The 23235-nt window shown below is 49.3% G+C and overlaps 1 protein-coding gene and 1 long non-coding RNA gene across 4 annotated transcripts in view; one reads left to right on the top strand and one right to left on the bottom strand.

Annotated features, from left to right (window-relative positions):
• Nucleotides 1-238: 238 nt before the first annotated feature.
• ATP8B (ATPase phospholipid transporting 8B) overlaps nucleotides 239-23235 on the top strand; it is a 174988-nt gene continuing 151991 nt past the window's right edge. The window contains exon 1 of one of the 3 annotated variants that reach the window (XM_065452444.2): nucleotides 239-541. The gene's annotated coding sequence lies outside the window, so the exon portion shown is untranslated. Of the gene's footprint in view, nucleotides 542-640; nucleotides 1221-6103; nucleotides 6177-23235 lie in introns of those variants that run through there. The other 2 variants (XM_065452445.2, XM_065452447.2) reach the window with 2 other exon arrangements.
• The window catches only part of LOC135918768 (uncharacterized), a 66604-nt gene continuing 51610 nt past the window's right edge, over nucleotides 8242-23235 (bottom strand). Inside the window, exon 2 of the long non-coding RNA XR_010569766.1 lies at nucleotides 8242-8660. This is a non-coding gene — a long non-coding RNA (uncharacterized lncRNA). The remainder of the gene's footprint in view (nucleotides 8661-23235) is intronic.

Genomic DNA, 23235 nt, shown 5'->3' with positions numbered 1-23235 from the left:
ACTCACTTCATCTGTCCACGTTTCATGCATAGAACAAGTTTGCGAAATTGTCTTGAAAGTTCTTGTAGGGACTGACACAATTTTGCTACTGTAAGGTTTTTGAATGGTAATTCAGGCAAAGCAATAATTCAAGTTTTTTTGTGAAGTAGATTTTACGACCTCGTTTCGGTTTCATTTTTCTTTTCTTATTTTTTTCTTGCAACGTGTGCTGCCACCTGCCGGTCTCTAGGAAAAGTAGCCAAAATCGGATGAAAATTCGGGCAAAACAGTTGCCTCGGCCCGTGCCGCACTAACCGCCATGTCGAACTGTGTGGGCTTTTCTCTTGCCGAGTGGTTGATTTACTCGCGCTGGCCGTTTTTATAGCGACGTGTGCGCGAGCTGGATCCACGACCCGCAGCGGCGAGTGGTGTCACCTGAAGGCGACGTTCATCAGGTTCGGCGACGGCTGGCGTTTTCCCTTTCGCCTGATTATTCTCATCAAAGCGACCGCACCGTGTTTCCTTGGCAACTCTCCGCCAGCACTCGCTACGCTCACAACAGGTAGGATTGCACTGCTACCGCAGCTCGTTCGGCGCGTGGTAAATCTTTACGGGCCACGGGGTTAGCCGCCCGCAAGCACTGTCACGGATCGCTGAGCTGGGTGCCGGCACTGAGCTGCGCTGGCGCGTGCCGCTCCGGCCACATCAAGTGGCGGCAGCGATCGGCGTGCCGGCATTCGTGTAGCTGCCGGGGTGGGTACGGGCGATTCCTAGAGCGGTGCTGACACTTGTTGGGGCCTCCTCCTCCCACACGCAACTCACGGACGGGTCGAACGGGCCCGTGTTCTATGGCCATGTAAACAGACACGGGTCTCCCTTCACATCGATCGCATCGAAGCTCGCCCTACGCAGGAAAAACCGCGGCCTGACGTATACGCATATATGTGTGTATTCTGCGCGACCATCCGGGCGGCAGAAAGCAATGCGTGCCCTGGAAGCGCGCCAGATCGCACCGGCATTTGCTCGGATGTATAATACGAGCCCGCCCCGCCCATTCGTATGAACGAATGAATTGATTTTTAGGCGGTCGCATTGTTTAATGAAATGTCCGACGTGACCCAAATCAGAAGAACCGCGCTTCCCGAGCAGTGCTGCAGCAGCAGTCCCCATTCGCGGGCCGCTGCTGCTGTCGTCGACCGTGCGTGGGACTAAGCGGATCTCTCCTATCCGGATACACCTTCGTGAGTAGCAGACACTGCGTTTTCAAACACCCGTTGCGCGAGCGCCCCTGGTTCTCTCAACAGATAACGTGCATGGCCTCAAGAAACACACCCTGCACGCATTGTACTCGATAGTTTCATACTGTGCCGTTAATGAAAGGGTGCTCGACGAAAACTTCCGCCGTGGCCGTGAGGCGCCGGCAGCCGCTCATGGGCTCGCCTTCGACGCAGTGGCTGTTTTTTTTCCTCTTGACTTTTATATCCCACGCTCTCCCACGCTGAGGCAGATGTCCGCTTGTTTGTTTGCTGCACCTTGCACTTTCCGGCGCGTGCCCGAGAGTGCGTCTTGCACCGCTATCCGCACCTCGTGCGGCCGAGATATAAATGGGCGTGTTCGGCTCAAGGAAGCGACGCTGTGCCGTAGTAAAATGTGTGCACCAGGAACTATCGACTCGTGGCGTACTAGCACTTCTCGACTGCGACGCGTCACAACTACTTGATTGTCGGCGAGGAGTAACACTACTTAGATAATTACGTGTCTTCTTGTCGTTAGGATGTATCTGTGTGCGAGATTTTGTAATTGCCGTGACACCAGCATCCCTATGCCTCGACTACAAACCGTCGCGGTTTTGAGTTGCGCAACGCGGTTTTTCTCGGCGTCATCTCCCGAGCAAGAGCACGGAGTCACTCGCAGCTATATCACCGGCCGCTTACGTGTTCAACACGCGTGCGTCCTTTACCGCGCCATTTGTTTTGTGCCTTTAGATAGGTTATATCCACAGATTAGGTTTACAAGCGTGCTATTTGCTTCGAATTTTAGGTTATGAGACATGAGTAATTTCGTGTCTTCAGCCTGATGGCCAAAGACGATGACATAAAATACGTCAGTCACTTGGGCACTTTCGATCGCGGTCGAATTCTATCGGAATCGAAAGTCACGATCACAATTCGCTTCTTTGCGCCAACTGCAGAAGATCTCGATCGCGATCGACAAATTTGATCTCGGTCGAAAGTAGCCGGGGTGGACGTTGCTAATTCAAGTATCCGGCGCCATCAGGGCATGCAAAACCGTCCACCAGTCGCGATATGCTGCCTTCGGGGTTCTGTTGTCAGTAGGATACTTCCACCCTGTTCTTGAGACGTCTACGTTTACATTTCTAAAGCTTCTTGAATTCTAGACACGCTGGCTAGATGAAACGCTGGCTAATACAATCCGACGTATATGTTATTTATCTATAGTAACTGCGCAAAATGGAAACACCGTCGTGAAGGGGTCATGCCTCACAGTCAGTTTCTCTTTTAAACATGATTAACGAGCGAACAGATTTCCGGGAACGGGTGCCGAAATCGGGCTCGACAGCGGCGATCAATCGAATGCGCGAATTCGAGCGGTTAGCTGCGGGCGTCTGCAGGGTAGCGAAAAGGTTTTGCGAAACCATCGCGGCTGGCAAACAGTCGATCGCTTTTGCGACAGAGCCGGGAGTGAGCGAAGCAAGCAACACGTCCACTGACCGATGGCTTCGTCAGGCACCGACCGTTGGCTCTATCGAGTGACTAGGAATCGAGCAGCGTCTTGGTCGATACGTTCTTTTCAGAAATGACGTGTGCGCCTATCGCAAAAGCTAGGATGGTTCGAGCTTGCGTTATCACTGGAACGTATGTGGCTTACACAAGTGGCACAATACTGTATTCTCAATGAGCGTTGGATAAGAGTCGATTTGTCAGGCACTGCGTATGCAAACTATCCTCGGCAGTGAATTTACCGTCACGAATTCGAGGAGCACACGGGCACTTGCTTTTGTGGATCGATATGTTTACGTGCTAATTCGGTATATATTTGTGGTGAATGTCATAGAGATGTCTCAAAGCTTCTTAATTTATGCCTGTTGTAGATGTCGAATAGGCGTCTCAGTAAAGCTGCTTCGGTACATAGCCGTGGTGGATGTCTGGGACTGAGATCTCGGTTCACGGGAATCGAAACCGTGACCTCGTGGCCCCGCCGCAGGACAAGTTGTGGCTGTTGAAAGCAGTGGCCCTCGCTGGAATTTTGTACACATTAAACCAGTATTAAGAGAATACCAGCAGAGTATATACAGTAAAAGCTCGTTAATTCGAACCGCGAGGGGAAGCCGCTTCAGTTCGAATTAACGAAAGTTCGAACTAACGAAAGTGAAGCAGAGCAACAGTAGACTGCGATTTGGAAGCAGTAGGGCATGTCAGAAACTTGGCGTGTCAGAAAGTGATGGCGTGTGCCGCGGGCACACGCCACCTTCAAGTCGAAACTCTGGTTCCGACTGTGACACACCACCGATCTCCACCGAAACGAACGTTAGCCGAGGCCTAACACCATCACAATGAATCACGAAGGCCGATACCTCCTAAGCTGAAAACAGAGGTGCACAACTGATGAAGACTGCCGAGGCAAAGACGCTGAACATGTGAAGGTGGCGAAGGCCCTGATTCGTTGGTTCTTGATTGCAAGCGCAGCTGCGACGTACTTGAGTAGCTGTGTTTTGGCGCTTGCCGTGCCATCTCCACACATCATTAGCAGCTGTACAAGATTTCCAAAGCCTCCGAGATTCGAAACGGGCAAGAAGTCTCGTAGGTTACGTAGAACGGAGAGGCGGCAGCCGCCGCTGCCTTCTGGCTGACCCCGCGTCGGTTAGATTTTTTTCCGATTTTGCCTTCTCTCGCCATTCTCTCCGTTTCGGAGGCAATACAGCCTTGTGTGTAGGCAGTAAGCGCGTTTCTCTGGCCGTGTGCCAGGCGAGCGTAGTTCGAATTATCCGTGAGGGAACCTTCTCGCGTTCGAATTAACGGACTTTTTTATACATAGACTTCTGTGGAGCTTGGCCGGACCAAATCGTACAGTTCGAATTATCCATAAATTCGAATTATTGAAGTTCGAATTAACGGGCTTTCACTGTAAAGCATGTCAGCGGGCATGTGCATCCCGGCAAGAACTCTTGTGTTCCAATGAAGGTTCCGACGTGAAATTATTTTTGTTTAGCTCAAGAATTACGTTTCCTACTCGTACATATGCACTAATCGTTTGAGTACCGATTCGTTGTTTTCTTTCTGTATCAGAGCTACTGTATGACCGTAACGTATATTTTTTCGTATGCTCTGCCGCATGTGACCATAGGAGTAAAACCATAGGAGTAAAACCGGAGTAAAGCGATTTCAGGGAACGCACAAGCTGTATTTCTTTTCCTGGCGTCATTTAAACGTGTGTTATGCGGTTTGATGTTGCACACGAAATCTACGGGTCCTGCATAGATATTGAACGCTGGTCATAATTTAGCCAGCCGACTAGGACATCTTGGTGAGGTAGTTGGTGCGTTTTCCCGTTAGCATTGATTCACTGCGCATAAGCACACGCCACTCAAGTCAACATGTACGAGGGCTCGTCCTGTCCGTGTTTCCTTGGGTGGTTTGCGTTTACATGTGCAGTCAATCATGCTAGCCAGCTAATGCACGAGTAAATGTGCGATATAGTATGTACAATCGAATAAGGTGAAATCTTCAACGAACGTCCTTCACGCCAGCTTGGGTCACTGCAGGTATGTGCCGCTCATCGACGGCAAAAAATCCTTTAAATTTTATCCGGTGATGGGCGGAGTCGATCCCGTGTAATGCATATTCGGGCAATCTTGTCTGAATGTATATTCATATACGCGCGGACTTCGCGGCGGCGCCGCTAGGCGGCGCAGCGTGTCCAGAGGGAAGCGCGAGTGAGGAGCCTGGCTGTAGTGCACGCCTCATGCGTGACGCTTTTCGGCGATGGTCATACGGTGCTTCGCTACACTGCTCCAGTGCTCATCGCATTACCGTATAGACGTTCATCGCGAGATGGGTTCTGCCGGAATATTCTTTTTTTTCTCCGGGTGGTGATTTTCGATGAGAAAGTCACTTCTTAATACTTCTTTTTCTTTCCTTCAAATGCTCTTGTCAAGATCACCGTGCTAGGAGGTTTCATTTGTCACACCATCGGGGTATAACCGTCACTTTCCTATATTTGTCCCCAAAGTGTCAGGCGAGTTAATCAGCGCAGCTCTAACGCGTACGAATATGAAGTTTATTATCTTATCTTGAATCTGGTGTAGAGCGAAGGCGCCTCTTCCAGCGATCCTCAATTGCCACCTGTTCCTCGTCAGCCGCCTGCAAATTCCCCTCATCGCAGCAGTGACTCCATCTAACTTTCTACCGCCGTCGTTTACCATCCCTTTGCACTCACCCTGTTGATGGACCGGTGCTTATCGATACTATATACATTGAATGTCCTCCTAGTGCGACTTCCTCACAATATCAGCTGATATTCTAGATGAGATTACGAGGAAGTCGCACTCGACTGAGGTGACGCTCCTCGGCTTGTCACCCTCTAATGTAACGCATGTCAATTTCCATTCCATCGCTCGCTGCGTAGTCCTTCGTTGCTCTTCAAGCTTATTTGTTATCCTCAATATGGTATACATGCATAATACATGGGTGTCAACCAATTAACGCTTCCCCTTTTGCTGCATCGATATTCCTTCCAGCTGTTGATTGAAAATTCCTATGCGTCATACACCGCTGGCCCGATATTGCTACATCGCCGCCCTCGTTAGCGCAACCGCCATAGCAGCGCGTACCGGACTGTAATGTAATGCAGACGACCACATCGCGTGCTTCGCCGCAGGATGTATCAGGCCAGGCGCATCCGGTCGACAAACTTGATTCTTGCGTCGGCGTCGCGTTTTCTTTGTTTCCCATACTCGCCCTTCGGGCAGACAGCAGCATAACGACGAACAGCTCCACCTTCTTATTTAGTGCAACACGCGCCTTTCATATACGAAAGAAAAAAAAGTTAATCTTTTTCTTCTTTTTTTCGATTTAGCGTTAGCGTCTTCGTTAAACGGCATGCAGAGCCGGACCTCCGCCCTCTTTGCAAAGTAGGAATCACATCTATAGCAGCTGACTTCTTCGCCCACATGTCAGGTAGGTTATTCCAACTACTCTGCGTTGACATTGTGTGTAGCAATCTCTGCGCTGAATTCAACGACCTGAGTTCCGCACCATATTGTATTCGTCCTATAGCTGGTACATATGTACTACATTTCGCAACATCGCGATCGTTTGTTCAGGCTTCGCTTGACACTTTATTGTCCCATGTGCACACACACACACACGCGCGCACTGTGTTAGTATGCAGTTGCGCGCCTGCACGTTCCAGTGTTTTGTGCATGTAGTCGAGTGTTGTGCAAGTCGCTGCCCCCGCTCGTTGTACAGTCTGGACTTTCCTGCCAAACATTAGGCCTTACTGTCCTCCGTTGGCCTGATGGTCGACCACATCGCTACTGTAATTCAGAGGTCGTGGAGCACTAAGCGCAGGGCGAGGGATACGAAGGCACAGAAGGGAACACGGACACACAGGCATCGCGCCAGGCGTCGTGCACAGCAGAGATGAGGCGGGAGCTTCCAAATGTTTCTGTGATTAAGGAGTCGCGCTGCACTTGTAGCCCAACCTCTACAGCCTATACTCTACACACCTCTCGTACCGCACTGTGTGGGCGTGTATCACGGTCAAGACGTATGCTTACACTGGCGGTCGATTGTTAGAGGGGATCACGCAAATCCGCGACACCAGCAAATTTATCTTCCGCTTTGCAGCGGTCTTGTGACAAGCGTCGGTCACTTTGCCGGTAATGTAAGTTCACTTGAGCTATACATTCGCGTCCTGAGAGATATGTTTCTCAACCCTTCTCCACAAGTCCTTGCTTATCGCTACGCTTGTTCTACGCTTGGCTCGACCACTTGGGACGGAAGGAAACTGCACTTTATTAAAACATCTTCCGTCGTGTCTCTGGCTTGCACGCATACAGTGTCGGCAAATGTCATCTACGCTGTCAACTTTTGCTTGTAGAGTTCGGTCTTTAAGCACCTCAGGCGTGTAACCTCAAATATTAAAGCGCCTCCCTTGGAATTAGGATCTATTTAAAATATTATTTATCTGGTTATGTAGACCTGTAAAGGGACACTAAATATAAACACGAAGTCTATTAAATCACTTTACATCGATAAATTACTTTTTCAAAACTCTTTCGTTAATTTCGCGTTCAGAGGTTGATTATACTGTTAAGTGCAAATGAAGGCCAAACTTACAAAACTATTCGAATTTCGTGCTGAAACCCCTGCCCCCGTGCGCCAGCGGTACGTCGTACGTGGCTTTCAACTTGCTCATGTTTTTTTACCGTTGCGGCGCAGTTCTTGAAGCTTGACAATTTCATTATTTAGCTCGTTTATTCCAACTACTCTGCGTTGAGATTGTGTGCAAAAAAAACTCTGCGCTGAATTCGATGATTTGAGTTCCGCACGTACCATATTGTATACGAAGCCTGTATGCCTGTCACCACGTATAATTCTTTTTCTTTTTCTTTTTTTTTACCGGTCGAGAATTATCAGGCCCGATCTGACGCCCTCAAAATCCAAGCCGTCATAGCGAGCAAGAAACTGAAGCCGCCATAGCCATCCGCCTTTCGTTGTTGCGTCTTTTCTCGCTCGTCAAGCGTTCTCTCGTGGCTATAGAGTGTGTGTGTGTTTAATTTACTAACACGAATAATTTACTAACACGGCTCAACTCATATATTTTCATCTCTATTTAGTGTTCCGGAGCTTCTTACTTTCTCTTTCGAGGTATCACTAGGGTATTTCGTGCTCTGTGTTGACATCCGTATTTGTACTCGCAAGCTCCGTCGTGTCCTCCCTCTCCATGGCAACTGTCGAAGTTCCCAGTGTACCGTACATGCAGCAGTCGACGTGGGGGCATGCTTTGCAGTGAGCGCGTTTGCTCCTGCATCGGCGTTGGTTCCACCGTCAACCGTGAAGCTGGTGCGCTTCCAAAATCCAAACCACGTGCGCTACCAACACAGCAAAAAAACAAAAAAGGAGCACCCTTAGAAGTGTTGATATACCCAATGGCTGAAACCGCCACCCTTAAGAGTGTTGCTGCTGGGGTGGCGTTCAGGGCATGGAATCCACTTAGCCCATCGACTACTACGGCAGGTTGTATAAAATGAAGGAAAATGGGTTTATTTAGCTTAGTTACACGGCTCCAGTTACGGGAGCCCACTCCATGCAGGAGCAAGTTAAACGTCTAAGTTCATATCAGGACCCTCTGTCCTCACTCTCGAAAAATCCTGTCGTTTTCCCCAGGCGAGGCGACTAGGCAATCTGAAGACTGTCCATCAGAAAATCACACCCCTCGACTTCGTGGCGGTACCACATCCGTGCTCACAATAACCCGCCGTAACTACGCCTCCGAAGAGACTGGTTTGGAGTCTGTGGCAAGAAAGCAATCTGCGACACCCGGTTCGTCGGCGTTGTCCCCCTCCTTTTCATCCGTTGCTCAGGCTTCCATGCAATGGTGGGGTGAGCGCCTTTCGTGGGACACTTCAACAGTCGGTGTCCGCGCTGCGTTGACGTCTGCGTAGGAGGGGTTGGCAAACGTCCAATTAACGCCTTTCTCGTGTTGAGACGTAACAAGAATCGTAACAAGAAACGTAACATCGAATCGTTGATGGGGACGACCTTTTGGGGTAAGTAAACAAGACAACACGAAAACAGACGACTCGAAGAGTGCACGAAATGAAAATTTCCTACCACCGATCAAACTCTCTTGCGTCAAATATTTCGCTGCGCTGCGTGTTGGGGTCAGGAATAACGCCGTGTTCTCAAAAATTGTAAAAATTGATTTTTTTTCTTTTTCTTTTTGCATCGTGTTCATTATTAGATGCGCCATGTTGTCAGCTCTGATTGGCCCACGTGGCTTCTAGGGCCGCCTGTCTGATTGGCTCGGAGTCTGACCGTGTCCACAGTAGCATCCACGATCACTTCGGCGATATTTCGCATGACTCGGCCCCTGACGCGTCGATATACACGACGGACAACGTACCTGGCACTGTGCGATGATAGCGGCCTTTTCGCATTGCCAGAAACGCTGTAAGCCTTTGGCTAGTTTTTGCAGCAAATAGCAGCGTACGTATAACGCCACATAACTGTCAGTAATATCGAATTAAAAAGAAAAAAAAAAGCTTTTTTTTGCCATGGAAATCACGCTCGCTCAGCTGCGTTGCGTGTTACAGTAACCGGTGCTGTTAAAATACGGTGCTGCAATTATTGTTGGAGTGCTCGGTGTTTAGTAATACGTGCATCCCCACATCCGAGTCCCATCTATCGAGTACACGCCCCTGTAGTTGACTTGTACATGCGACCCCTGGTTGGCTGCTTTTCTAAACTGCTGAAGTTATAAATTTGTAGCTAATGCCTTTTCCTTTTATTTCTATCTCTCTGTATGACTCCACGACGTGACAGCAGGCTACAAAGTTAAGCGCACTCTTACGACATACCACCTATCTTATTTTTCTCTTCTTTTACCCGCCCCCTTCTTTCCTTACAGCTTTCTAAAAAATCGTCTGCAACTGGTAGCGCCGTTCCACAGGAATTACCGGCACGATGAATCTGGATGCTCAGGTAGTTAACTAAAGATATTCGCTATAAAAAGGTTTTTTAGACATCCACTTTTTAGGGCACCTTTCGAAACTGCGGAAATGAAGTCACGTGATAATCAAGTCTCATCTACTGGGCAGACATCACGGCAATATACGAAATGCTTTCACAGAATATCCTTGCTGATAATTTCCTTCTAAAAAAAGTATGCATGCGCCGCCGGTAGCTTATAGTGGCTACAATTCATTGCGCCATAGTGAGCTCGAGGCCGCGAGTTGGATCACGGACGCGGAGGCCACATTCCGATGGGCGGCAAAATGAAATAAATAAATAAAATAATAAAAATAACCTCGTGTAATTGAATTTAAGTTCACGGCGAAGAACGTCAGGGTGGTAAATATTAAGCCGGAGTTACCTATACTATACCGCGTGCCTCGTGATCATATCGTGGTTTGCGCGCGTAAAGCCCAACTAAAGAAAAGAATCGGAATAAAAAATAGCGCTTGCGTTACAGTTCATATTGCCGCAAACTGCTATAGAGGGCGGCTTTTGGGACGCCATTCTCACTCGACCGTCAGCGCATTTCGCCACAAGGTACGAGGAACTATTTCCTCCGTGTAACTGGTGCTGAGGCACACGCACACCGAGAGTATATGAGAGAGAGGGAGAGAAATGACGAGGATTTCCTCATTCTAATGCGCATATATCCTAATCCGAATGTCCGAAATTTCCTAATCCGAATATCCTCGGATTTCCAAATGGTGCGAGAACTTCCTTATACAGCTGCGGTGTCTTTGATGTGCGAGTTTATCGTATTATTACCCATCTGTAAGGTTTGTTTGTTTGTTTGTTTGCATGTATGTATGTATGTATGTATGTATGTATGTATGTATGTATGTATGTATGTATGTATGCATGCATGTATGTATGTATGTATGTATGTATGTATGTTTACGTTTGTTTGTTTACGTTTGTCTAAACCCCCCACCCACACACCCACCCCACCAAAAAAAAAAACATTTAAAGGGTACATGATATATACGCGCCTGCAGCGGCTCCGCTTTCTCCACCTCGCGCGGGGTCAGCACACTCTGCCGAACAAGTGCTGCGTGCGCGCGCACTTAGGAAGAGAGGGATCCCCGGAATCCTGCTCCCCTCCGAGTCGGCGCCGCGTGAGCCGGGGCGATAAGGCGGGAGTACTCTGCGTGCGTGCTTGTACCACTCGGGCCCCGCGCAAGGTGCTCGAGAGACCGCGCCGCTGAGTGGTCAGACAGGTCGGAGCGCCGAAAGCGGCCGTGTTCTCTGTGCGAGTGAGTTCGCTGCTGCGTCGTCTTTCGTCCCGTGGTGCGCGCGTATACGTGTAGCCGCACGACTTTCGCTTTCGTTCGCGTATAAGGTCGGCCGTCTTCACCGACTCCGCGCACTGTGCGTCGAACGCTGTGGGGCGCGTGTTCGGCCAGCCAGAAAAGAGCACTAAAGAAAAAGAGCTCCTGCGTTTGTCCGACCGCGTTTACGCGAATGCAACAGTAGCATTTCGTAATTTTTTTTTTTTAGCTCAACACGGTAAGTACTATGCGACGGCGTTTACGTGCTCCACGTCCGCCCTCGTCCGAGACGAGCTGCGTAGCCTGTTTCCGGCGACTTGCACTCCGCCGGCGAGTGCAGACCGAGGGAGCACACGGCGGGGGCACAGTGCGATATTAAAGAGAGTTTTAGTATAGGGGACGCAAGCGGCTTGCGCACGCAAGAACTAGGGGCGATGGTACTGCGCATGCGCAGACGCCGACGAAAGGGTATGCGCATGCGCAGTACCGTCGCCCCTAGTTCTTGCGTGCGCAAGCCGCTTGCGTTCCCTAAACTAAAGCTCTCTGTTATAGTGCGATACGCCAGCGTTTATACTTGCGCACCGCGCGAAACGACTTTCTTTTTACCCCGTCTCGAATCACTATACCCCCTCCTGCCGCACTATATTGCGATTCGTCTTCCTATAGCGCTTTACGGCCGTTTACACGACTGCGATGCGCTATAGAAACGCGATGCGACTTGCAACTTGTCGCCGTTCGTGTAAACGCCGCTGCCAATCGCCCTCCGCGCGGGGATGACGACGACTGAACGGAAGAAAGCTTCGCGGAAGGTTTATAGTAGTGCGCAACTTGCTTGGCTGTCACGGGCCCTTCGCTGCACTTACTGCACGGTACTAATGAGGCAACAGTGTAGCAGCCTAATTGTAAGTGGAGGGCTTTGAAGAGTAACGGTCGTTATACGTTGTTCGAGAATGTGTGTACGCATATAAGTTCTCGCGAAGGGCCGCAGGATTAGACGTCTGCTGGTGCAGATTGCAGGCGGGTCAGGTTCGCGCCACTCGGTAGTCGCTTCTCGCCGCGCAAGCAGGTGTGAACAACGCCGAGCTATATTTATACGTGGTGGCGGATTCCCTGAGGATTAGCAGTATGCCAAGAACTCTGCTGCGCAGTGGTTTCCGGTATATATTTGCTCGAAGGTATACACGGTTCTTTACGCGGGTTTATAAATAGACCCGCATACTCGTTTATCCGGGTTTTGTGCTGGTTTACGAAGTGGTGCCGCGTGCCAGAAAGTATATATACGTGTATAGGGAAATACTATACGGTTTTATGAAAACCTGTTCGAGATTTTCAAATGAGCATACAAGATTGCAGCGTGTAGAAGTTGCGGGAAATTTCTCTTCTTCCCTCTCGGCCCCGCTCGGGGAAATTCCCGCGCGGTTGGTTGGTGCTCGGCGTGAGGACATTTCAAGGAACCCGTGGCCCGGCATCAGGCGGCATTTACCAGTCATTGGTTACTGTGCAAATAAAAAAAAAAGCGAATTCTCACGGAGTCAGTCGAGAATAATGCGAGTTGGAAGCACAGTCTCAGAAGGAGGAATAAATAGAAGTTGCATTCGGGCCCGTTTCTTGAAAGCTATACGGAGAGAAAATTGAAAGCACGGACGACACGCGTTCGCATAATCGATCCGTGAGGTTCCGCGTATACAGTTCGGTGCGCATCATTTGAACAGCGGAATACACGCGAACGATGATCTACGTGCCCGAACTCCTTGGTCAAATGAATCTCTCTCTCTCTCTCTCTCTCTCGTATCGCGATGGTGCCCTACGATATTTGTCCGAGCCCTTTAAAACGCATGGGCCACGTTGTGGCCTCCGACGCTCCATTATGTGTCTTTAGGGATCCACCCTCATCTTTCAATAACGCATACTGTTCACAACTCTATGATGCCGCCCTCAGACATGTCTCTTTGTGGCCCGAGGCGATCTTTACGTTCTCTGTATAATGGTCCGGTGTCGGTGTGGATAATTAGATCCCTGTATGTAAAGTGACACGTGACCCCAACTCGGCGACGACACTGCGCGAGACTGTAGCCAACTTCTATTTTACGGCGTGCTGTGATGCTTCCACATTGCAGGGCGACACGTCGATGCAGCGAGATGTACGTATGTATATCCTCGTCGTGACAAGGTGGCCGACAGATTGGGGAGCTTTGCGCAAACACACACACGCAAAGCGGCCGCAGTCGGCGCCTTTTTTATATCGGGTGTTTCAGCGAACACTTTCAAAAAAATTAAAGGTTGCCTGTGGCAGACAGCACAATTTTATGTTCATGAGCTGGTCTACTCGAAGAGGCGGACATTATACTTGCACTAAAAACTGAAAAGCACAATCGACTAATTAACAAAATTTAACTAATTAAGGTTATAACTAATTACATTGTGACATTTATTGCAGCTTACAAATTCTAGCCATGGAGTTCGCATGGTGGATCCACTTGGAAGTAATTCTCAGCATGACACCAGTTTCGATATACTAATTCCAGAACTTTGCGGAGAAATGCATTGGCGTTCCAGTTACTTTTGTGCTTCAATGCATAAAACGACGCTTTTTTAAGCAAGTGGCTGGAGCGCCAGCGCATTTCTCCGCAAAGTACGGGAATGAATATCTCGAAACTGGTGTCATCCATTGAATTAGTTACACGTGTATCCGCCTTGCGAACTGCACGGCTATAATTTATGAATTGCAATATGGTCCATAAGGTAATTAGTTAAAAATATAATTAGTCATTTTTTTATTTCTCGATTATGCATTTCAATTTTTTATTCAAGTAATGTCCGCCTCTTCGAGTAGACCAGCTCAGGAACTAGAATTGCGTTATCTGCCAGAGGCAGCCTTTAAGAAAACATTGAAAGTGTTTGCTGAAACACCCTGCATATACTATTGCGGAATGTTACAAGCGTGCGCTGTCTCTAGCAGAACAGCAGCGGCGCGAGTGCTCTAATAGTGTGCAGCATGGTGGACGCCATAGCTGCAGCGACAAACCCATTGGAAAGGCCGTGGGTTGCCGATGTCGGCACGGAAATAATGTTGAGAGAGGAGTTGCCTGCGCTTGTCCTCTGGGCCTCGGGAGTACCGTTTTGCGAAACTGATCGAGGATATATCTTTGAGGCCTGCAGAACAGAGCGTCCGGAAACGACGGTGAAACGTAGAGCCGCTTTCGGGCTTGACGATAACGACGAAGACCCGTCTGTGACGTCATAACATTTAACAAACGCGTGTCGTATAAGGAGCGAACATCGAATGCTCTCCAAGGGAGACGCTTCAGGCTATGACGTCGGGATGCGAGGTTGCTCGCACTTGCCTCCATTTGTCAAAATCTGCGACGTGCAGCTTTTTATACTCCGCAACCCACTGTTTCTCTTTCAGAAGTGACAAAATTAATTTATTCGTTCATTCTAGGCACCGCGACCCGAAACATCCAGCACCCTGCGCAAGCAAAGCACGACCCCCTCCTCCTCTCCGAAATTCGGTTGCGGGAAGGCAAGCGCCTTTTTCCTCGGCGCCTTTGTATCGCAAGTCCGACGACCGAGCACCGCCAATCAACCACGAAAACGGGCGAAAGAGCCGAAGGAAGATATTTGCTTTTTTAAAAACACGGTGCGATTCTATAGTTTTGTGTCCTCTGTATATTGCGCACCTCTTCACGGACTCTTGACTGTGATTCCGAAACGCACATATACCCGAAACCCCCTTTCTGGTTCTGGTCGGTACTGGAACAAAGGACCGTCGTCTGCAACGTTCAGACGGGTAGTGTTGCGCTCATTGCGCTGTACCCTCGCCGCTTCCCGTGTTTGCTGCAACTGATAGCATGCATTGCGCCAAACGCTGCAAGTTCATACTGCGCTTAGTGCCTTGGACGGTAGTGTATACATTCTAGGCGGATCGCTATAGAGGAGATATGCCGACCTAGTTCCGCTTTTGCTTCTGCGTGACTCATAATGCCCACGGCCGTGCCTCACTGGAGCGAAGGTTCCTTTTACTGCGGTGAAAATAACGTGCAGCGTGAAAATAACGCTGGTCACATGTAAGGCGTTCGTCCCGGTCACGATCTAATTCCAGTACAGCTTGGATCAACGGACGCTTATGAAGGTGACGTCTCAGAACGTCGTCACTGCTTCGCGCTTTCGGTCAAATTGCATTTCGTATTTTTTTCTTTGTTTCATTTCCCTATAGTGCTAAGTAGCACGCTTATAGGAACTCAGGCACACATCGCTTTCCTTTCTTCTGAACTCGCCGTCCGCGCTTATCTTTAAGAACAAAAATGTACTGCGCGCTAGCCTATAAGATTGGACGACAGAGTGCTCGCATAAAGCTAAAACAGTGGGACCCTGAACTCGACCGTTCTGCTCAAAGTACGACTGGGCCCTGCTACTGTCTTTGAACGCGCATTGAATGCTGCTGTGTGCACGCGCGCGTCACATCTATACCTTGTTTTGTTTTATTTCCCCCTTCCCATCCTCTCTCTCTCGTTCGCTGATTTTATGGCGTTGCTTTTATAGCTTAGCTTCCAAAACAGTGCACGGGTTCAGCGAGATGCGGTGTCCGTAGTCTCTCTTCGTCACAGCGCCCGTCAAGCGTCTCTGTCGGGCCCTTGTCGGTGGCCCGGACGCTTGTGTCGAGAGCCCCATGCTCTTTGACTAATGAGCCCGGCCGGGGATTGACAGTCGCTGCGGTTGCACCGCGTGTAATGAGAGACCTTTCTGCGTGCCACTACGCTGAGGCTCCCCTGGCCTATAGTATAGAGGTGTGCCTCTGTATAGTCACTTTTAGCGTCCCGCCAACGGTTTTCTGCACTTTTAAAACACAATAGTTTTGTAATTTTGATTGTTCGTACAGTTCTTAGCAACCCTAAAACGTGAGCATTTGCTTTGTGATGTAGTGTGTAAAAATGTTTATCGTGTGATGTAGCTTTACTTTATTTCAAATTTTATTTTATTATGTATTTATTATTATTATTGGTGGCGTAGTGTAACTGCACCGTCTACTCGTAGGTATTAGAAAAATCTGTCTGTCCTTTTTCTCAGGCTCTAATACGGCGCTGGACCTGGTTTCACATGACAGTTGCGTTCCCTGCTGCAACATAAGGTTATGTAGTTGTTTTCTCAAGATGTAAGGATAGGAGCGGATACGGATAGGATAGACGAATGCTTAACGTACTGGGAAAGCATTTGACCTCCGCGAGGGACGGCGTACTGTGAATAGCTTCGAATTAATCTCGATCACGCGAGTCTGTCTATAACCGGTTGTCTAAATCTGTTTGCTCGGGGACTTTTACATTCCGTACCCCACGTTAGTGCGGCTGCAAATTTAGTACCAGATCTTATGTTTATTTGTTTCTTTTCTTTCGGACTTTTCTGTTCTGAAAGTACGGGGAAAAGGGAAGACCGCGCGATTACAGAAGAATGCGGTATGTACTAAGTTGTCATCGCCCACCATATTTTTCGCTACGTCTGTCGAGGCCACTTTTCTGCCGTTCATTCTCTAGTCGTCCTCTTCCTCTTCTTCGGAGTACCCTCCTAAGTGTACTGCGTGCTACCCGCAAATCGGTAGCTTTGCTGAGGCCCATGACGCCACCTGTGTCGCAGTTCCCTTTGTGTGTGTGTGTGTTTGTGTGTGTGTGTGTGTGTGTGTGTGTGTGTGTGTGTGTGTGTGTGTGTGTGTGTGTGTGTGTCAGATGCGATTTCCAGGCGTACAGGGCGTTATCTTTTACAGTGACAACTTTTAACGGTGTTTTGTTTCGTTCAGCTGTTGTAAATAGTGTGTTTAGGTTTTTTCTTCACCAGCTTAAACTATAACGCGTCAACCAGGTTGCGTAGGTCAATGTTACTGTTGTTTGACGCTGGATAGTTTCATTTTCTTTTCTTCTTTTTTTATTCTATCATCGGACGACTGGTGGCGAATAAACGTTTGACTCCCGGTTCGACCACATCCGGGCCGATACTTTTCTGCGCGTGCTCAGCTTTACCGACACGTGAAGAATCGACGTTCGCACATTATGCAAAAAGTGCAAGACCTCTGCGAGAAATGGGAAGACGCCTAAAAATTTCACGCGTGAAAGGAAGAGACAGAGAGAAAACTGAAGTTCTTGGCCCTGCCATGACTTGGCGATGGCTGAAGATAGTCGAAAGACCAGGTTGTACAGCGCTATGTGAATCCTTCAGATTGGTGCGTAGGTCATGCGGCTTTTCTGTATGTGTTTTCGGAACCAAGTATTGCCTTCGGGAGTCGGCGATATTACTGTCGAATTTAATTATAACAAAGTCGCATTCATCAGACGCTAAAACACTTTTGTTATATCAGGCGGTTCTTTATATGTATATAGACATATATTTGTCACTCGCTGATATTGGGAAGACACATTTTAGCCATACTTTGTTATAAACGAAAATTTGTTATATGGCGACTCAACTGGATAAGCTGCGGTCGCGACGCCAAAGTCTTCCTGTCACGTGAAGAACTTGGGACTGTCGTCGCGGTAAAAAACTAGAAGGGGCCTGCACGCATCCGTGCCAGAGTTACAACATAGGAGGTTTCGCAGGAGGACGGTCGAGTTCGCGGAAAGAGACCGCGTGACTTCGCGAGATGCTAGCACATTGTCCGTTCAGCTAGGAGACCTTCGTGTGCGTTCGACGAAAACAGGTGAGAGAGCGGGCGAAGCGGGCTGCGCATGTATCCTTTGATAACAGCTGCGCGAGGAATGCCAATTGCGGCAGCTGCGCGTCTGGAACTGCGCACTGTATAAGGTTGATCGAAAAGACCTCTGCGTCGTCGTCCGAGGCCTCTACAGGTGCATGTTGATAGCCCCTTATGTTTTTGTGAAACAAAGACGCCGATTTTCTTGGGCGCCTACGTATATACGGTTGTCGGGCTCGAGGTCGTGAGATCGATTCCTCGCCCCGGCAGCTGGCATAACAATGTCAAACCTTAAAATGAGAGTTGAGTGAGGGGGAAAATATAAACAGGACTGCACCCTGTTTGCTTCCAACAGCGCCAGGAGGAAAGAAAGACCAGTAAATAAAAAATAAAAATAGGACGATACAGCAGTAATAAAATAAAAAAAGCTCTGGTACTTGTATTTAGTTAGGTCCACGTTCAAGAACCCCGTGGTGGCCAAAATTAACCCGGGACCCCCCCATACGCACGGCGTCTGTCAAATCGCTTATCTGATGTGAAATGCTGAACGCCATCAGTTGTCAGTCAGTCCCGCCTGTATGAAGAAAGGAACTCTTAGTTGCAAGGCGGGGTGCCTATTTTTTGCTCGAAGTACGCCCATGGCAGGGAGTCAAAAGGATTATCGAAGTCTCTTAGCTTTTCAGCGGTGCGTCCGTAACTATATTCGCGCGCAGTTTTCTGTGGCACTTTGAATGGAAAGCTCCGGGGGCGGAACTTCTGCACGGGTGTTAGTGCGCCAAGTAGTCCGGCATCGTTTCTTTCTTCCTTTTTTTTTTTTTTTTGCCGCGCTTTTCCTTTCTCAGAACAGACGCTGAACGGACGCAGTTCCCACATGGGACGGTTTCTCGTTGGCTCGGACTCGGACGAAAAAAAAAAAAAAGAGAACCCGCAAGATAAATCGACCTCAACACTCACTTGTGTGTTTTGTTTCGTTCAGCTGTTGTAAATAGAGTGCTTAGGTTTTTCTTTCTTCCCCAGCTTAAACTATAACGCGTATAGAAAATGTGGGACTCTTTTCAGAAGCGCTCTCGCTTGTGTGCGGCTTGGCCCCGTATAGCCTTCCCTTCAATTCGACAGTAAGTTGTCCGCGAGTATATAGCGTTTGTGCCAGGGTCAAACCTTTGGTCGAGGAGTCGCGACAAGTAAAAAATTTGGAGGACGCTTAAGCTTCGCCTTTAAGAGTGGAACCCGATAGCATTCAAAGATCTCTGACTGCTTCTTACGCTTCCCGGCAACTTGAGCGTATGTAACCGTAATGTTTACCTGGAAACGCTTGCCGCGAACGCTATGCACGAAGGCGAGCTTTGTGGTGAAGCCACGGCCTCTTGCGTGGGCCGCGATGCGGCGTAGCCGAGTGCCAGCTGGAGTCAATGCAAGGAACCGGGCTCCGTGGCCCCCAAGACACCCGTCGCGCCGGCGCGCGCAAAATGGCGGACGCAGCGGCCGGTCTATGAGTGTGAAGGGGTTTCATCGAATTTTCGCTTAACAGAATTATGTTTTCTCGTAGATTCAAATTACAATCCGAGAGCTATCATGTCTGTAGGTTGTGTGCAAGTCGTAGTTTACGATTATTCTATGTATTTTAGCTTGAGAAATGCAATTAGTTCAGTTAATTGCTTGCATCATATGGAAGGCCTAGGTATACGTGGTTCGAAAATATGTTGGCCTATGCGACGTCCGATGCGGGACGCCGGGTTTTCTGCGACACAGGCTTCTTAACACTTTCGCGTTAAAATGTTTAGAATTTCAACAGTAGTTACTGTGGGTATATAACTGCCTGCACGTCATCCAGATTTCGCGACGCGCATTGTAAAAATTGTCGAGATCTGCTGGAGTATAAATAAAGTTGTTACCAAACAGTTTATTTACGCGTTGGAAATTGCTCGATCAAGCCGTGAAATTAAATTACCTAAACTTCTGCGAGGCTTGCACGCGCCGCAGCGGAACCAGAAATAGTAATAAATAAAGCCGCATTGCGCACGACGGAGCTGCTCCGAATAGAACGGTCCACGCGCGACCCACCGCTTCCCACGACCACAGTGCCATATTTCTTGCACGTAAGGACAGTACGAAACTGTGCTTTAACCGCTGCCATTTCACTGTGTTAGTAGCAAAACCACCACATCGTTACTGAATCCGATCGCGCAGCGGCATGCAAGAACGCCCATGTAGTGGTATTTTGGCAGTCGTTAAAGGAACCTCAAGTGGTACAGATAAGCCGCAGTCAATAACTCCAGTGAGACCAAAAAATACCGCAAGAAAGGACCATCGTCGTTGGAGCTTTCTGGGGGTCACGCGCTTGAGTGCTTCTCATACACAGACTACCGCCAGTAGAGGCAGAAAATGGGCAAAGTGGGCTTCTCCTCACAATGACTGCTATTGCGAAGAAGACAGCTTTACCGAACGCGTCTTTCTTTATTTTGTTTTATTTTATTTTGGTTCTTTTTCCCCTTGACGCGCCGTGCAAATGTAGACGCATGTAGAAACACATTTTGAGGCATGTTGCAGTCATACCGTGTACGGCCTGTGCCCCGCGCGCTGTTCAAGTATTGCGACTTTGCCTCGCAGGGAAGCTCGTTCGTTGTCTAGCTCCGGAATCGCACGTGTTGGCCCCTCGCTGACCCTGGACGGAATAAGCAGGGTGCGTGCGTTCGAAACACCCGCACGTGCTGTTTGCGCACTGCCGTCGTTTCCTCTTTCATTCTTGCTTGACCGCTCGATACCTGTGCCGCGTCGCCCCGTGCCCTTTTCGGGTCGCGATGGCTGCAGAGGACACGCCGCCGGTCAGGCGAGGCCAGCGTGACACACGTCGGAAACGCTGTCGTTCCTCGCCCTATAGTAGGCAGCTTCTCGCTTTTATATTGTTTGTTAGACCGCGGTGTTCCTTGGCTGCTCTTTCTTTTTCTTTTTTTTTTATGTGCCTCGGAATACGTCCGCGGCAGTCGGAAGTGGACTCAGCGCGAAACATCTTCGCCATAACGAAGCTTTTTTTTTTTTTGAAAGTTCGTAGTACTTGCGTGTTAAGTGTTAGAGCATTTGCGCAGCGTCGTATCGTAGAGCGCACCGCGTTTTTTATCGGAAGTTCTTCCTCCGTAGCGACGATGTCGTCTTGACGTGTCTCGTTTTTCATTGTCCCCCTTTTAACTTGTCACCCTGGCGATTAATCGCATGCGGGTGTTGTGGGCTTACATTGAAACTTGAACAGATCAGAACTAATGGAACACTTTTTTTTTTACTTTTTATTTTCATCAGCGCGTGCCTGCCAACCTGTGTGTGTGTGTGCGGTGCGGGGAGGTGTTGAAATGGCATCACTCCTTCGAGATTTCCAGCAGACCCATCCGATAAATGTGCGAGTTCTTCAACTGTTAACGACAAGGCGCTCCAGTCGTGCATTATCCCTGTGATTTCGGAAAGGAAGAGAAACGCAGCCGTCTTGCCAACGCACAGCTAATCGGTATTGTGCTCGATTTTCTTCATAACTCTCGTCGTCTTCACCCTCTTCATCCTAACTTCCCCTCCTCCCTTTTCTCTCCCTTTTTGTTCAGTATTATATTCAAGCATCTAGGTCGTAGGCCCGCGCATGCCCGTGAACGCAGGCACGTATTCGCAAGCCGTCTTTCGAAATTACGGCGTTATGCAATGATAAAGTGAACTCGGCCGGGGGTCTCTATTTCGGTGATGTGTGGAAACCAAGCTTGATGAAAATAACAAGAACGAAAGGGGAGGAGGGTTGAGCAAGCGAGATGAGAACCGCGATTTTAAGGAAAATGAGGTCCAGTACCGGTACGTCGACGTCATGTGTCACCGTTGTCTGTCGGGCCCCTTTTTGATCATACCTCGGCGCGGTTCGCCGTGCTTGAAGCAAGAAAAAGAAAAAAAAAAAGACAGCGGCTGGACCGGGCAAACCAGTGATTCCCGCGTCGCGCGGCCCCTTGCGGTAGTTTCCTACATTATTAAGCAGCCGGCATCGCGCATGTATATATACACACACGTTTAACTCTCGTTATGTATGTATGCGCGTACATGCTTGGGAGGTATATGTACAGCGCTCCGGGCGGCCTCGAATTTCCCTATGACCGCGGTGCGCGCGCGCGGCTTCAGGCCGAAGGTGTGTTTGTTTACGCGCGTTTGTTTACCTTTCGCGGACAGCAGCTTCGCTTCCGACTCCGTTCCTGTGTATAGCGTTGATCCGCCTTATATACGCAGCGTGCGTGAATGGCTTTCAGGGCCGCTGCTGCGTATTGCATCTCATCCTAAAGAAGCTATCGTGGGTGGTTCAGTTACGTGGCGGTCCGATACGAGATGCAGCACGTAAGCCAGGAGACGCTGCGAATGCATACGACGTTCCCAAGGGCGTGTAATCTGCAGCGGTGGCCTTTCGTATACGCGTTCAGCTCGGCTTGCGAGAGGGAAGAAACGAATGCCATCACACACTGACGAATTCGACGCAGTTGAGCCAGGTCTGCTGCGTTATACGATGCGTATCTTTAGCTATGGTACGACCTTCCGTCGGTGTCACTCAGAAGCTCTATGCGCATGCGCCGAAGCTAAGGGAAGGAGGGCTTCCGTTCGACGCCGGCTCTTGCACTGCACCGGAACCGGCAGACCATGGGAGCAGTGTGCTTTGACAATGAATCCGGCTGCATAGAATCGCCATTAATAACAACGGTGCATCATAGTCGTATCGGTTGCTGCGCCATAGAAATCCAGATTCGCTTGACAACAACAATCAATCAAATAGTTTGCGTTCTGGTGAAATAGCTTGGCTGTGAGGGTCGTCACAGGGCAGGGTACCGGACCGGTTTTCAAGGCACCTCGGTTTCTACATGCGCAGGTAGATCGAAGTACGCGAGGTCTTTCTTTATTTTCCTTTTTCCCATTGTTACGTGGAAAAGCGTGCGCCCTTCCTGTCGAGCTGTGGTCTAATTTCGTAAAAGATAGCTTTCCATATCATCGGGCTTGAAGGTTTTGTCTGCAGACAACATCGGCCCGCTCGCGCAAGCGAGCACACCCGGCGTCGTCACCGTGCGGTACGCATGCTGAGCGAATTTCTGGAACGTGCACGGTGACGGCGCGTGCAACGGTCCCGGGGCGATGCCTTAGAATAGCGTATATGCTATACTGCAGGTCTGCGACAAGGCAAAAGATGTGAAATAGAAAGGTAGAAGAAACGAACACTCTGCGGAATCTGGTCCACCTGCTTATATATAAGTCCCGTTGCCTAACTGTCTGGCGAAGGGTGTCGGCTGTTGCCCTTGCTTTTTTTTTTTTCGCTTCTTCCTAATGTTTGATTTCTAGCGCTCCCGAGATGCGTTGCGGCGTCGTTTGCGCCTTCTGTTCTCGCAGCTGTCATCGGGTTGTGTGCCGCGATCGTTCATTATGTCGCCGCTTCATGTCTGCCTTCATTCCTGCTGCGCTCAAGAGGCGACACTGTTGGTGTCAAGCGGCGCGCTGTTTCGCCCGTGGACGCCTGTACATGGAGAGCTCGGGAGGGAGGTTAATAAGTGAGGGA

The sequence above is a fragment of the Dermacentor albipictus genome, chromosome 1 (assembly GCF_038994185.2).
Source record: "Dermacentor albipictus isolate Rhodes 1998 colony chromosome 1, USDA_Dalb.pri_finalv2, whole genome shotgun sequence".
Classification (NCBI taxonomy): Eukaryota; Metazoa; Arthropoda; class Arachnida; order Ixodida; family Ixodidae; genus Dermacentor; species Dermacentor albipictus.
This window is presented reverse-complemented; position numbering and strand designations above follow the sequence as displayed.